General features: G+C 42.6%; 1 protein-coding gene across 2 annotated transcripts in view; it reads left to right on the top strand.

The window, feature by feature from the left end:
- The first annotated feature begins 2,001 nt into the window (after window positions 1-2,001).
- Window positions 2,002-13,774, top strand: part of sema4c (sema domain, immunoglobulin domain (Ig), transmembrane domain (TM) and short cytoplasmic domain, (semaphorin) 4C) — a 108,925-nt gene continuing 97,152 nt past the window's right edge. For both annotated transcript variants that reach the window (XM_030738259.1, XM_030738258.1), the window contains exon 1: window positions 2,002-2,514. The gene's annotated coding sequence lies outside the window, so the exon portion shown is untranslated. The remainder of the gene's footprint in view (window positions 2,515-13,774) is intronic.

A 13,774-nucleotide genomic window follows, 5' to 3' on the forward strand; every position in this document is an offset into this window, starting at 1 on the left:
TCAGCACTGGCAGCAGATGTGGGCAGATGTCTAATGGCAGCCCCCATGACTCAAGCTTCACATCCTGATGCTAGCAGCGCTGCAGCTTTTGCAGACTCTTAGCAGAATCTTAACTTCTTAGGAGAGTTTATTTGCTTTAAAAAGAATGCAAAAGATAAAAGTTGTTTTCATTTGCCCGCTACTTATTTGCTGGATAACACACTAAGTAAGTGAAATCCAAAATGACAAACAAGGCAAATAAGCTCCAAAAATGTTGATCACACAGTGACCTATATCCAGTGACATTAGGCTCAAATGGTGTCTTCTTTCTACCATATGATGGTACTTGGGCCTGGACACTCACTGACACTCATGTGTGTTGACTTTCATTGAGAAAAGTACAACCCTCACCCTTAAACGTCTTGAACACATCACCTGTGCTGCTGTCTTTATATTAGCCTAAAGATATAGTACCTCTGTAGCTAGCCACAGGGTCACATATCATACTTCAACTAGCCAAACTTCACTATCCCTCCAAAACATCAATACATTCTGTGTGGTGGAGCATGGCTAGCACTGTTGCATCACATAAATGCAGTTCCTGGTCTGAACCCCCTGGTCAGCCGGGTCCTTTCCATGTCCTTACCACCATGAGCTGGTACGTTCTCCCACGGGTTTCTTCTAGGAACTTCAGCGTTCACCCACATTCAAAGAACATGCTCGATAAAGAGCACCCATACAGGAAGAGTTTCGCTCATCACGTATCGCTTTGTAGCCCATAGTTGGTCGCTCTGACGTTCAAGGCTCCAGTTGCCTTGGTAACCCTTTTATGTATTTACCATTGCCACATGTCAATCAATGGTATTCTTTGCTCTCATTGGTAGTTACTTCAATTCTCTGGACCTGTTTCACATCGTCAAATGTTTCACTTCATCTCTTGGCATTGCTGAGTGTCACTGACTTCCTGTGGTCTCTGGTTAAAATGCCACTGTGAACTGTCCAAGCTGTACCCTACCTCCTGCCCTGTGACATCGGGGCCATAACTGGTCAAGAACACTTCACTAAAAAAGTCCATGATGCCCTCAAAGCCTGATGTTTATTGCATACAATGGACACTGATTGGCTTCAAAACGAACTAGGCTAATGGCTAAACTATAAATGACGAGGGGATATTGTTGCTTTAACTTACGATTCCAGTACTGCCTCCAACACTTAATATCATACTTAATATATCTATCTTCTTCAGCTGAGGCCAAACATTTGTTATAATGGCAGCAGGTACGCTTCATTTTGAGTTTTGAAAACAATCAATAAACACATCATGAAAGTGTGAGGAGAGGATGCTGAAGACTGCAAACTTTTCAAAAAAAATGAGATTGCTTTTTTTAGTTTTGCTTTTTTCATGAGACAAGGAGAAGATGAATACATCGAAATAAACACAGGTTAAGTTATCTGACAGTAAAGGCAATAATAACTGTATTATGCTCCATTAATCTCTCTCCTCGTTTCCTGTCCAGACAGAGTCAGCTGGAGAGATGTCAAGCTTGGTGGTCAGTGACAAACAGCCATTGCACCCCACCCTACCCATGTGCCCGTGCCTGTGTCTGTGTCTGTGTGTGTGTGTGTGTGTGTGGGGGGGGAGGGGGGGGGGGGGGTCTGGATATCCCAGGTCAGAGCCCAGGTTGGGGAGCGCTTTAAAAAAGAATGTAAATAAATAAAAACCCTTCACGTTCCACACAATGACCGGTCTTCATCAGTTAATTTAATGGTTGCTGGGGTCCCTCTTCGATGTCGGGACCCTTGCTTGAGGGTGGAGACCTGATTGTGTGCGGGGTTTTTTTGTTGTGGTTTTTTTTTTTTTTCTTTTTAATCCTCCCAGGTCCCCGCTGTGATGCGTACTGCAGAAGTAGGCTGGGGGCGCACACACGCTGCAGCGCCACGCACCACACACACACACACACTCCCATATACATCATTTCCAGTGGAGATTGGCACAGAGACGCAGCGCGACGACCACTCTGATATATCTGCTTGGTACGGACTGCTGAAACTTCTGAGATAGGGAGACGGGTAGATCCTTTTTAGTTGGTCCCAGATAGTGGATTCAATTCACGCTTTCTTTTCTTTCTTTGCTTTTTTGCCCTCATTTTTCTCCTCCTCCTCCTCCTCCTCCTCCCCTGGTTTCGTGTTACAAAGCCCAGGGAGGGAGTTGCGCGGAGAGCCAGTTCTTCTGTGTGAAAAACTGAATGACAGGATCATATGGCTTGATATGCCTTATAGTCCAAACAATTTTTTAAAAAACCATAGAGGACACAACAGGAGACAGAAAGAGAGAGAAACTGCGAGCGAAATCATCAGAAATTGATGAGGATGTGGAATAATTTATAACTCAAATTCAAACACAAACGTGAGATAACGGAGAAAGGAGAGAGAGGCAGAAACGGATACTGGCTCCAGTCGTCAGAGGAAGACAGAGAGGGGGAAAGCGCAGGGCGCATTGCCTGTGATCATCACCGCCGTCACCGTAATAATAAGGTAAATGTGCGCTCGTTATTTCTCGTAATGCTGTTTCCAGCGCTGTGAGGCGGCTGGAAGCACACGAAGGAAGCAGAGGTAGAAAACATCCAAACCCCGGAGCGTCTGAATCTCCAACTGTTGCCATGAACCCCACGGGTTTTTTTTTTTTTTTTTTTTTCTTAAAAACAGGACGATCGAAGGTACAATGTATTAGTCTAGACAAATAATTTGGGTGTTTTAGGTTGCCCGTTTGGGGCTCAATGTGATGCAACTTTATCTCCTTTTCGCGCTGTGTAAACACGGCGCACTGCGGTCAGGAGCAGTTGGAAGGGAATCAACTCCGGGGTTTCACTGTATGTCTGTGCATCTACTGTAATGTGCTGCTGCTGCATCTCCAAACTCACACTCCAGCAATGCTACTGTGGTGTAAAATGCACAATACGGAGCTGACCTCTCAGTGTTCACTGCTGCATTAGTGTGAGATTGATCACTCCGTGGGGGAGGCAGTATCTGCGTGTAATACAGTGTCTTAAGTTCTGAATGTGTCTGGTGCCTTATAAGAAAAACTTTTATGCATCTTTTCTTTTCTTTGCTTGATAGTGTTTTGCTTGTTTAATAACATATCCATACAGCATCTTCTTATAATCCTAACTTACTTTGTGGCTACTGTTGTCTTCCTGAGAAGAGATTTCAAAGTTTTCTGCACTTGTGCACATGCATGGATTTTTAGATTTCTGAAGAGCTTTTAAGTTTCAGATGGCAAAAACAGAAAGAAAGAATCGAGTCCCCTTCAACTGCTGCCTGTATCCCTCAGTTAACACTCAGAAATTAAGCTCTTATGTGACAGTAATCCACTGGCTTGGGATATTACTTTGGAGTGGTTTCCTCCTTGTTCTTCTCCAGATTTTTTTTTTCTTTCTTTCTTCCGTTTTTTTTTTTTTTTTTTTTGCTTTAATGAAGAAAGCATTAGCTTCACTTGAGTGATTATTGTAATTACTGAGGAGGAGGAGAGTTGGAAGGCGGAAGGAGGGGCATGTGTCCACACTGGACAGCGAGCAAAGTGAGGGTTGGTGTAAAAAGGTGGTAGTTTAGAAGAGTTGTTGCCATGTGGGATGGAGAAGATAGGTTTGAGGAGTGTTATCATGCTTGAGGATCTGCTTTCTGCTGTGATATGTGTGTAACAGTCTCAGGAGGATCTCTGTTTCATACCACAGGTGGGTGGGTCGCTCGGCACATCGTGCGTCTGTGTGTGTCACCGTGTCATTTGCAAAGATTAATGAAAGCAATAAACGAGTAGAAATCAGCGTTAGCAAGTTGACATTTGCCGCGTAGAGGGATGTAGCAGTGGATAAGCCTGCCAAAAATTCAATTCACCCACCTTTTAATTTGTAATAAATCAAGTTCACAGACTTTGCAAAGAATAAAAAAATACGCGTAATCCTCAATACAGGCACGCGCGCAGTAATGCACAGATTATGCAGCAGTGAAGCAGGTTACAGGGAGAGAGATCTTTCTAAACCTGTTTGGTTGTTGAATGATTCCTCCTGACATCTGCATTATTCCCAGTCTTTAAAAAAAGCTTGAAAATCCACTTTTATCCAGGGTGTTTGCAACAAAGACACACACACACTCTCTCTCTCTCTCTCACTCACTCACATACACATACACACACACGCACACACACACACACACACACACACACACACACACACGGGAGCCCCCTAGCCCCAGATGTTAATGCCTCTATTGAGAGAGCCACAGGACTCCTGCCGACTCAATCTCTTCATTGTCGGACAGACAATGGACTCCACATCCTGACAGCCAGCCTCCTTCCTATATCCTCTCATACGGTCCTAAAGCTGCTCCTCATACACATGCAGTGAAATGGCACACAGTCACACTGCAGGCTGAAGGCACACATGTAAATGGCTCTGCCTCTCCAGGCACGTGCACAGCTTCGTTTGATATTTGTCTTTGTGGTGTTGTGAGTATAAGCATGACAGATGTGGAATCTCTCCAAACTTTTAGCTCGTGTGTGTGTGTTTGTGTGCGCTCCCATCTTCTCTAGGTTTTGTGTCATTCATGCTGGCATGCTACTATAGTACAAGGTTGCAACCGATTCTCTTATTTTCATGATAGATTCACCTTGACTGATCAAAGTAAAGAAAAAAGTTTCCTCAAGAAGTGTGTTGCAGTAGTTCTTTTGTTTCTAATCAGAAAGCTGCAAAAAGCAGGGGGGGAAAAAGTAATTTTTTTGAGTTGTTGTGAGTCAAAAGAACTAATCCTGGATAGTTTTCACACATGAGGGTCAACGCTGCGCCATAGCTCATACGTCGTGACAGAGCCAGATGTCTCCTGTCTGCCCTGTGCCTGCCTGCCTGTTTGTGTGTGTTTAATTGTCACCTCAGTGTCGCATGCATCACGTCAGCGCGACGTATACTGTAGCCCACAAGACAGGCAGCTAAACGCACAGTAAAATCAAACAAAAATGGAATCATTGCTGATTATGTAACTCATTTTGCATACAAGAACACACACACACACACACACACAGCCTGTGTTCACCCCGGCCGTGGCGTCACACTGCTTTATGGATCTGAATCTGCGCATCATAATTTCCTCAGAGGCTTCACGTCTTTTACTGAGCAACAGTTGATGTGCCAGCTTCCCACAGTCGGCTTTTTTTTTTTTTCTCTCAAAACATCCTTTAATCCTATGACCAATTTAGTCTATCTGCCTTTCTTTCCTTAAAACAAACAAACAAACAAAAAAGTCTCTTGCAGAAACAGATTTTGTTTTTGCTGTTTCACACCAGACTGCATTTCCTGCTGAGGTGAAGGGAGTTCACATCTTGAGCCATGCCCTCTGTGTTCTAAAGCAGCTCAAACATAATCACACTGATTGTTTGTTTGTGTTTTAAAGCTCCTCCTGTGTTGAACAGAGATATGGTTCATGGTAGGCCAGATGCAAGGTCTGGAGAGCTGAAGCAAATGGGTCTTGTTGTATATGTGTGTGTGCTGGAGGGGAACAACGGGTGGCAGGGCAGGGCTGGACAGGCTGATGGTTAGAGAAGAAGGAAGGGAAAAGGCTGGTTTACAAGAACATTGTGGCACGTGTCAGGGGTCAGGAGTCAAAGTTATGTAAACCTTATGCTGTATGGATAAGGCAGTGTGCGTGTATGTGTGAGTGTTTGTAGCTGTTATTGTGCTATGAATGACATCACTCACACACATGCAACTCAAACATTAGCATACTCTTACACATTAGCATGTCATTAGCACATTAATCGCAAGAGCTGAGCACTTATAATTAAACATAATCAAATTTTATGCGTTCAAAGTTTTTCTGTTGTTTTTGTCTAATGCGTATGTCTCAAATTATGTACTTCTGGACTTCCACTCTGCCATTCCCCTGTTTTGAGTGCATAAGTACTGCTAGATGAAGTGCATTATAAGTACCCAGCTGGTGCATTCATTAAAATTAAAAAAGCTGAAAGGGGAACGCTGTACACTTCTTACTCTGTTTGGTGTCCATTTTGGATATATAGAGGAGGGGAGGGGACCACCAAAAAATGGTAATCCGGAAGGAGGATACTGATCAACGCATATGGTGATGTCAAATGCTAGCTATCTAGCTAAGAGTGGAAAAATTTTATTGGGATTGGCGAGTGGCTGCTGGACGTTGTTAGCACTCGCTAGCACAAATTTGGTTGCAAAGCGGTATAAAGTTCTGCACTAAAAACTTTTTGATTGCTTTGGCTGCTAGTGCGCTGCCGTAGTCGCCAGTAGTTTGCAAGGAAGTTGCTAACTTGTCTGCAAACACTTGCAAACTACTCACCAAGCAGAGTGAAACTGTGAAAAGTGTGACGCAAACGGAGAGCGTTCGCCCTCAGAGGTAAAGCTGTGCTTTTTAAAATGTGTCGGTTGCATTAGTGAGGCACAACTTTTAATGGAAAGCGAACTTTCTCCAATTACGGTTTTTGCCACACTTTTCAAATTTTCGCTGTGTAAGGTAACGCACTGCCTATCTCTGGAATGTGTTGCAAAACATGTTGTTCAATTTCTAATCTAAATACTAGATTCAATATTCTAATTGCCATAAAGCATGTCATTTTTGCACCAGTGAGTAATAAAAACAGTTGAGCATGCCGTGTGAGTGCAGCAGAGTTTGGAACTTCTTTATTTACATTTCTTCTAAACGTGACTACGTGACTGTCACACTATGCAACCACACTGGAGGATGTCAGTTGTTTCAGCAAATTCTCGTGTTTCTTTAAATCGATGTGGTCGGAATTTATTGTTAAAGTGCTACAGATGGCACTCTTTCTGTAATGCAGAACACAAATTGTGCTCGTGCTGAATCGCACACACACCACTGCACAACCTCCAGCCTCCGTCTCAGTTGCTTTAAGGCCCGCTGAGAAGTTTCCGTTAGGCAGCAAGGACGGATCCAGGGGGGTTTTGGCTGTGATTGCAGCTGTTCCGAGACGAGAAGCTTTTGCTCTTCTGCAACTTCGCCTTCCCTTTGAGCTTTCTCTCTCATCCTCTATCTGGCTCGCCCACTTATGCGCACATAATTTTTTCCCCCCTCGAACTCTCCCTCACTCGTTTCGGCTCAATTCGAGTAGCATAATGAGGTCATTTTTGCATTGCCAAAGTGTAAACCCTTACCACTTATATAGCTCAACTTTAATTGAACAGACAAGTGCACATTCAGCCTACTGTGAATGAAAACTATGCTAGGATACTAGTGTAATCCTTTTTGTGGCTCTAATAGTTGTGCCGGTACCTTGAATGGTGCGGGAGCAACCATTATAGATCTTTCTTTCATCTCTCAAAATCAATCCAGGTAAAATAAATGAAGTCTTACCAACATTATTGTCAAAAAATTAACAACATTGCCAAAAATGCACTTCTTTCAGAATACAGAATACAAAGGAATAATAAATACATGTCACCCTCCATGAATGATGCAGCCCCTCCCCCTTCGGGGCAATCAATAAATAAATAAGCCCTGAGGGAAGAAAAGTGTTTCCAGGAAAGTCAGACTGGTGGAAAAATCTAATATGGAGCAGAATGTTGGTCCTGGAGGCAAATATGTGGAGCTTGTATAGCTGTCTGCACCAAATCTTCATCATTTTTACAATATGGAAGTTTTGTTTATCAAAGCTTTTCATCCTGATCTGTAATTCCCCCCCACCCCAGCCCACCCCCCGTCGGTCTGATCAATGCAATTTTAAAGCTGGCAGAATACAGTGCAGTCATCACCCAAATCTAATTACTGTTGTCTGAAACAAATGAATGAACAGATGGCGAGTAATCCATAGCTCCCTAGTATGACACAAGGGTTCGCCCTTCTTTTTTCAGCACAGCAAAATGACGCCTTTTTCGGGACTCGCTTGGAGAGTTACTCAAGGCTTTCAGAGGAGTTCGCCGGAGTTTCTGTCGGTGGCTAGAGTCCTCTGCATTATTTATGCCGGGCAGAATGGAGGTGGAGGAGAGCCCTGACCGCTTGTTTGTTACCAGCTGACCACTATTGGCCATCTGGTGCCTGCTAGCTACGCTATTTGTGTATGCATCTTTCGATCTAACAATAACTGGGTTTCTGTCCAAGTTTTATGTAAAACAGGACACTTGGAGCTACAAGGTTAAATGGAATTTTACTTACTTACGATATAGCAGGGTTTCAATAAAAAATAAATAAATAAATAGTACGTTTGCCCGACAGCAACAGAGGAGTGTGTATCTCTGTTGTAAAGATTATTTTAAAGAATAGCGTGGAAAAAAATCTACTTCTACAGAGTCACCAAAAGTTTCACAAACATACTTTTACAGTGATAATTGATGTAATATGTCAACCCACGTTTTCCCAGCTTCCCTAATGATGGACAACAGGAGCAACAGCCTGGAGTTCATAGAAAAGACTGAACAGCTGACATTTTTTTAAGGCAGCTTAAAGCTACAGTTGTTTATGCAGTGCTGCAACATGTTTCGCAAACACATCTCGTAATACTGAGGACAGCTGTATTTCTCAGACAGTCACAGGAAATATTCAAGCCACGGCCAAGAATGGTACCACTGAGTGAGGAAACGTCTTTTTCCTGCCTTTCTTAGGGAATATCATCAAATGAGGTTGCTTTACTTCATCACCTTTGAACAGGAAGAATATTCAACATGACAGATTCTTCCCTGCTACTTCCCAATCATATCATGGCATTCACATTGATAAAACTAGAAAATGTGCATATTAGCAGTTTAGAAATATCCAAACCTAATGAATTATATCACAGATATAAAGCCAAACATGCTATTTTGCATGTTACTGCACTAGAATATTTATGGACATGAGCTCCTGCGACGGGGTTATCTGTCCCCAGTCTTCATCTTTCTCTTCATCCCTTCTTCCCTCTCTGATTTAGGCCTTTCTCTTTTTGATATATGCTCGTCTTCCTCCCTCACACTTTCTTTTTCTCCTTTTTCTCATTCTCTCAGGCCTCATTTCTGCCCTCTGTGGTTTTGTGCTGCTCATTCTCTCCTGCCTACTCTCTCTCTTCTCCGTATCTCTCCAGTCCTCTCCATATCTTCCTCCTGTCAAGACTCAGGATTCTCTTGCTGAAAAGGCTGGAAATATCACAACTTTTGAAATTCCTTTTCATCTTTGGTTTGCAGTGCAGGCCACTCAGTATAAATGTGGAAGCCTATGGGTTACACTGTGGGAACATTTAGGTATTAAGACACACTATAACTATGATCAATGAAGAATTAATGTTTGCTATTTAGACTTAATCTCATTATGACTGATATACACTCACACAGACACTTTACCAGGTACACTTTGCTAGTACTGGGTTTGACCCCCTTTTTCCTTCAGAACTGCTTTACTTCTTTGTGGCACAGATTCAACAAGGAGCTGGAAACATTCCTCAGAGATTTTGGTCCATGTTGACATGACAGCATCACACAGTTACTGCACATCCATGATGAGAATCTCCTGTTTCACGACATCCCAAAGGTGCTCTGTTGGATTGAGATCTGGTGACTGTGGAGGCCATTTGACCGCAGTTAACTCACTGTCATGTTTAACAAACCAGTTTGAGGGTGATGGGGTACACTGTGGTCATAAAGGGATGGACATGGTCAGCAAAGATTCTCAGGTAGGCTGTGACATTCAAACTGTGTTTATTTGGTGCTAAGGGGCCCAAATTGGTCCAAGAAAATATCCCCCACACCATTACACCACTACAGGCAGCCTGAACCACTGATACAAGACAGGAGAGAGCCAAGCGTTCATGTTGTATACGTCAAAAAATACCTTCTCTATAGACCATTCTCTGTAAACTCTAGAGATGATTATGTAGGAAAATCTCAGTAGATCAGCAGCTTCTGAAATAGTCAGACCAGCTCGTCTGGCACCAACAACCACACCACGTTCACAGTCACTTAAATCACCTTTCGTCTTTTCACTTTAATGTTTGACCTGAGTAAAAAACAAAATACTCCTCCAAACCAGAAAGATTGGCTTAAAAACTAGAAACTAACACAAAAGCCTGGCTTAGTCCAAAAGTTAAATGTTTGGTTTCCAATTATAACCCAGATTTTTGTTCAGAGTAAAACAAAGCAAGCTGTAATCATAAAGATTAGGCTCCAGAGGCTCTTTGCACGTTTGCTGCGCTCTCACTAAGCTAGGTTAACTGTTTCCTGTTTATGCAGATATTCTGCTAAACTAAGTTAATGGACTACTTTGCTCTTTTACTGATTTCTGTCAAATATATCGTGACCAATAAACCAGAGAAACCTGAAACCGTTATTAATTTATGTAATTAGGGCTGCAACTATTGATTATTTTACTAATCAAGTATTCTCCCATATGAAATACCTTTGTCTTACTAATGAGCAATAAGAAAATTCAAAGGAGAAAAAACAGGTCTTTTAAAACAAACTACTCATTGTTTTCTGTTTTAGAAATTGCAGTTTTTAATAGCAGCAACATCTGTCAAAAAACTAAACCCTTTCATTTATGTGCCATATTAAAATATTTTAGAAAAGAATGTTCTTAAATGCAAAAAGGCGACTGGACTTCTTTTAAGTTTCTTCTTCCAGTAACTTAAAGAAGTCCAGCCACCTTTTTTCAAGCTCCAGAGACTAGTATGACCTGGATGACTGAGAACCTACACAGACGTATGTTGAGAGGAAGCAAGAAAAGCTTTCTGACAGTGTTTTATCTCTTGGAAGAGGTTGATTTGGTGTGTGTGTGTGTGTGTGTGTGTGTGTGTGTGTGTGTGTGTGTGTGTGTGTGTGTGTGTGTGTGTGTGTCTGTGTGTGTGTGTGTGTGTGTCTGTGTGTGTGTGTGTGTGTATAAGCCTTTAAAGGAGCATGAAGAAAAGCGAGCATATCACCATTCTCAGAGCTGAGGTTTGTCCCGTGCTTTGATGCGACGTTTCCTGCTGCAGAAAACAGACGCTCTGATGGTTTGCATGTTAATAATTAATGTTAATAAGTCAGTGTCCAACCTAACGATACCGGGTTAGTGGTTCAGTTTTACTGGCTATTGTTAAATAGTAATACAATTTAATTAAATGTTCATATTAATTTAAATCTGCAAAATAATGTTTCTAAAGCCTTGAAATAAATATGGTCTAGTACACCCCATGTCCCCCTTTAGACTCACCCCTGCTTGCATCCGACTAAGTTAACAGTTCATCTTCTGTAGCTTCACTGTAGGTTTGCTCTGTGTAAAACAGGTCTGTTTTTAGTCACTTACATGGTGACAGCGCTACTGAGTTGTAGATTAAATGAAGCACTGAAGCAAAAAATTTGTGTCGAGGATTTTTTATAATCAAGTTATTTGATGAATTGTTGCAGTTTGGGGATGGGCCCTTCCTGTTCCAACATGACTGCACACTAGTGCACAAAGCAAGTCCATAAATGGATGAGCAAGTTTGGTGTGGAAGAACTTGACTGGCCTGCACAGAGTCCTGACCTCAACCTGTCAGAACACCTTTGGGATGAATTAGAGCGGAGACTGTGAGCCAGGCCTTCTCATCCAACATCAGTGTCTGACCTCACAAATGTGCCTCTGGAAAAATGGTCAAAAATTCCCATAAACACTCCTAAACCTTGTGGAAAGCCTTCCCAGAAGAGTTGAAGCTGTTATAGTCACAAAGGGTGAGCGACCATCATTTTAAACCCTATGGATTAAGAATGAGATGTCACTCAAGTTCATATGTGTGTGAAGGCAGATGAACGAATACTTTTGGCAATAGTGTATTTCTTTAATTGCTTGTCAATGCAGGAACATTTGCTATTCCCATCTACATTCATAGTAAGCTACATAAATCAGTATCCATCCACGTGCAGTGCTTTTGGCCTTCCAATTTGTCTGTTTTTCATCTCCTGAGTTGAAGAGAGGCTCAGGGTAAGAAATCTCCATTATATTTGATACTTATTTAGTAATTTCCTTTTCAGATAGCAGATGGACCCATCTATCCTATCTGATGCTGCTTATTGGGCCTGTCCATGCTTGGCTGAGGCAGAAATTGTAAAGCTGGATTGGGGAGAGATAGTAATATGCTCGGCCAAAACAAAAACATGGTCAGTAAGCCAACTGTGTTTCGGGGACACCGTGTAGGTTATTTTGTGTGTTTCCTGAGGCCCCCGACTTGCCTGTTAGTCAGATGTTTGTTATTTTACTTGTTCCAACTCAGCAAATGTTTTCTGGCTCAGTTGACTGGACGATGTTTTGTGTAGAGAGGACCAGTGGAGTTGTTCCCTTCTTTTGTTATTCAGGTCTCGGTGATACGTCAGTGATGCTTGGAGCCATTGTGGATGCGGAGGTTCCCATTGTTTACTGTCAGTGGCAACATTGTTGTGTGTGTGCATAGAGTATGCATATTCAGCTGCTTCTTGCTGTTTCCATTTGTTATTATGTCCTAGATAGTGTATGTAAATGTGTACAGGCTAGCAGCAAAGATAACACTTAAAAAAATACTGGCTTGTACCCAGCATAACTAAGATTGTGTGCATGGGAATAATGATCCAGATGCAGTGCAGTAGGGGGTGTGTAAAGGAAAGTAGGCCCCTACCCTCCTTTTCCCCGTGCTAACCAGAGCATGGTAGTTTGTTTTTATGACAGCCTTTTTTTGGCATTGTTCTGGTCGGATAGAGCTTGCCTTCCCTACCGTGGGACTGGCCGTTAGTGCAGGAAGTGCTGGGAGGGCACAACTGGAGTACACACACACACACACTGGGTTGCAGGCTCCAGCACTCACCCCCTCCTGAGCTATCGCCCCACACTCACGCATAAAGTTTTGAAAGGACAATAAAAAGTTGCCCTGCGGCTCGCAGGCTGGTAAGCTGCAGCTTATCCAGGAAGGAGCTGCAGCCAGGCTAATGGCCTCTCTCCAGGGTAGGCTCTACATAGGGGCCAGTGGAGGCTTATCGGCAGCAGGAGGGCCCCTACATGACTGCTCTCTGAGATCTCCACTGAGCTTGTGTGTGGGAGTAGCTTAGCTTTCGTAGCTATAAGTAGAGTGAGAGCTATTCTGCTTATTTCCTGCTGTGTTTGCCTTGAGTTAGCTCGGCCTGTAGGAAAATCAAAGTTAGCTATTACCATTCTTAGATGAAAATACAGGTGTTTACCCAGTGTAGCAGTTCTAAATTCAAATTTAGTGTTCAAGTGTATCAAGTCTTACAGCAAAGTCAGACTTCTAAGTACGTAATTTCTTTCAGATACTATGGCAAACTTTTGGTACGTGCAAAGAGGATGAAAGGCAGTGTGTGCCATATCGTCCAAATGTCTCCACAGCTGTGGTGTATATCTTTGCCTTAATTGGAGATGTCTCAGTAAGGAGTCAGCGTGATTTGTAGAAAACAATGTAATGTGCGATGAAGAGGAGTGAGATGACTTGGCCCCTGTCTGACTAATCACATTTTGCCTCATGGATCCCAGCATGATGTATCCAGCATGATCTGAGTCCATGAATCACCGATCGTTTTCTTCTGTTGTGACTGAGATTAGAAAATGTTAGAGTGTTCATACTAGCTGCTTAACACTGCAGCAGAGGTGGCCTGTCACTCGTGGCATCTGAAACATTTCTTTTTATGCCTTGCAGAAAGAGGAAATACAGGCTGGAGTGAATCATTCGTGTATATCCTAAACTCACTGTTTAACTGGTAAAGGGTAATGATAACTAACACTGTCCCACATGCAGTCGATTGCTGAAGATGACCTCAGTCTTCTCCTCCCCAGACTCCTGTTAAGCCTTATTCATTCACTTAGC

This window comes from Archocentrus centrarchus, chromosome 9, assembly GCF_007364275.1.
Source record: "Archocentrus centrarchus isolate MPI-CPG fArcCen1 chromosome 9, fArcCen1, whole genome shotgun sequence".
NCBI lineage: Eukaryota > Metazoa > Chordata > Actinopteri > Cichliformes > Cichlidae > Archocentrus > Archocentrus centrarchus.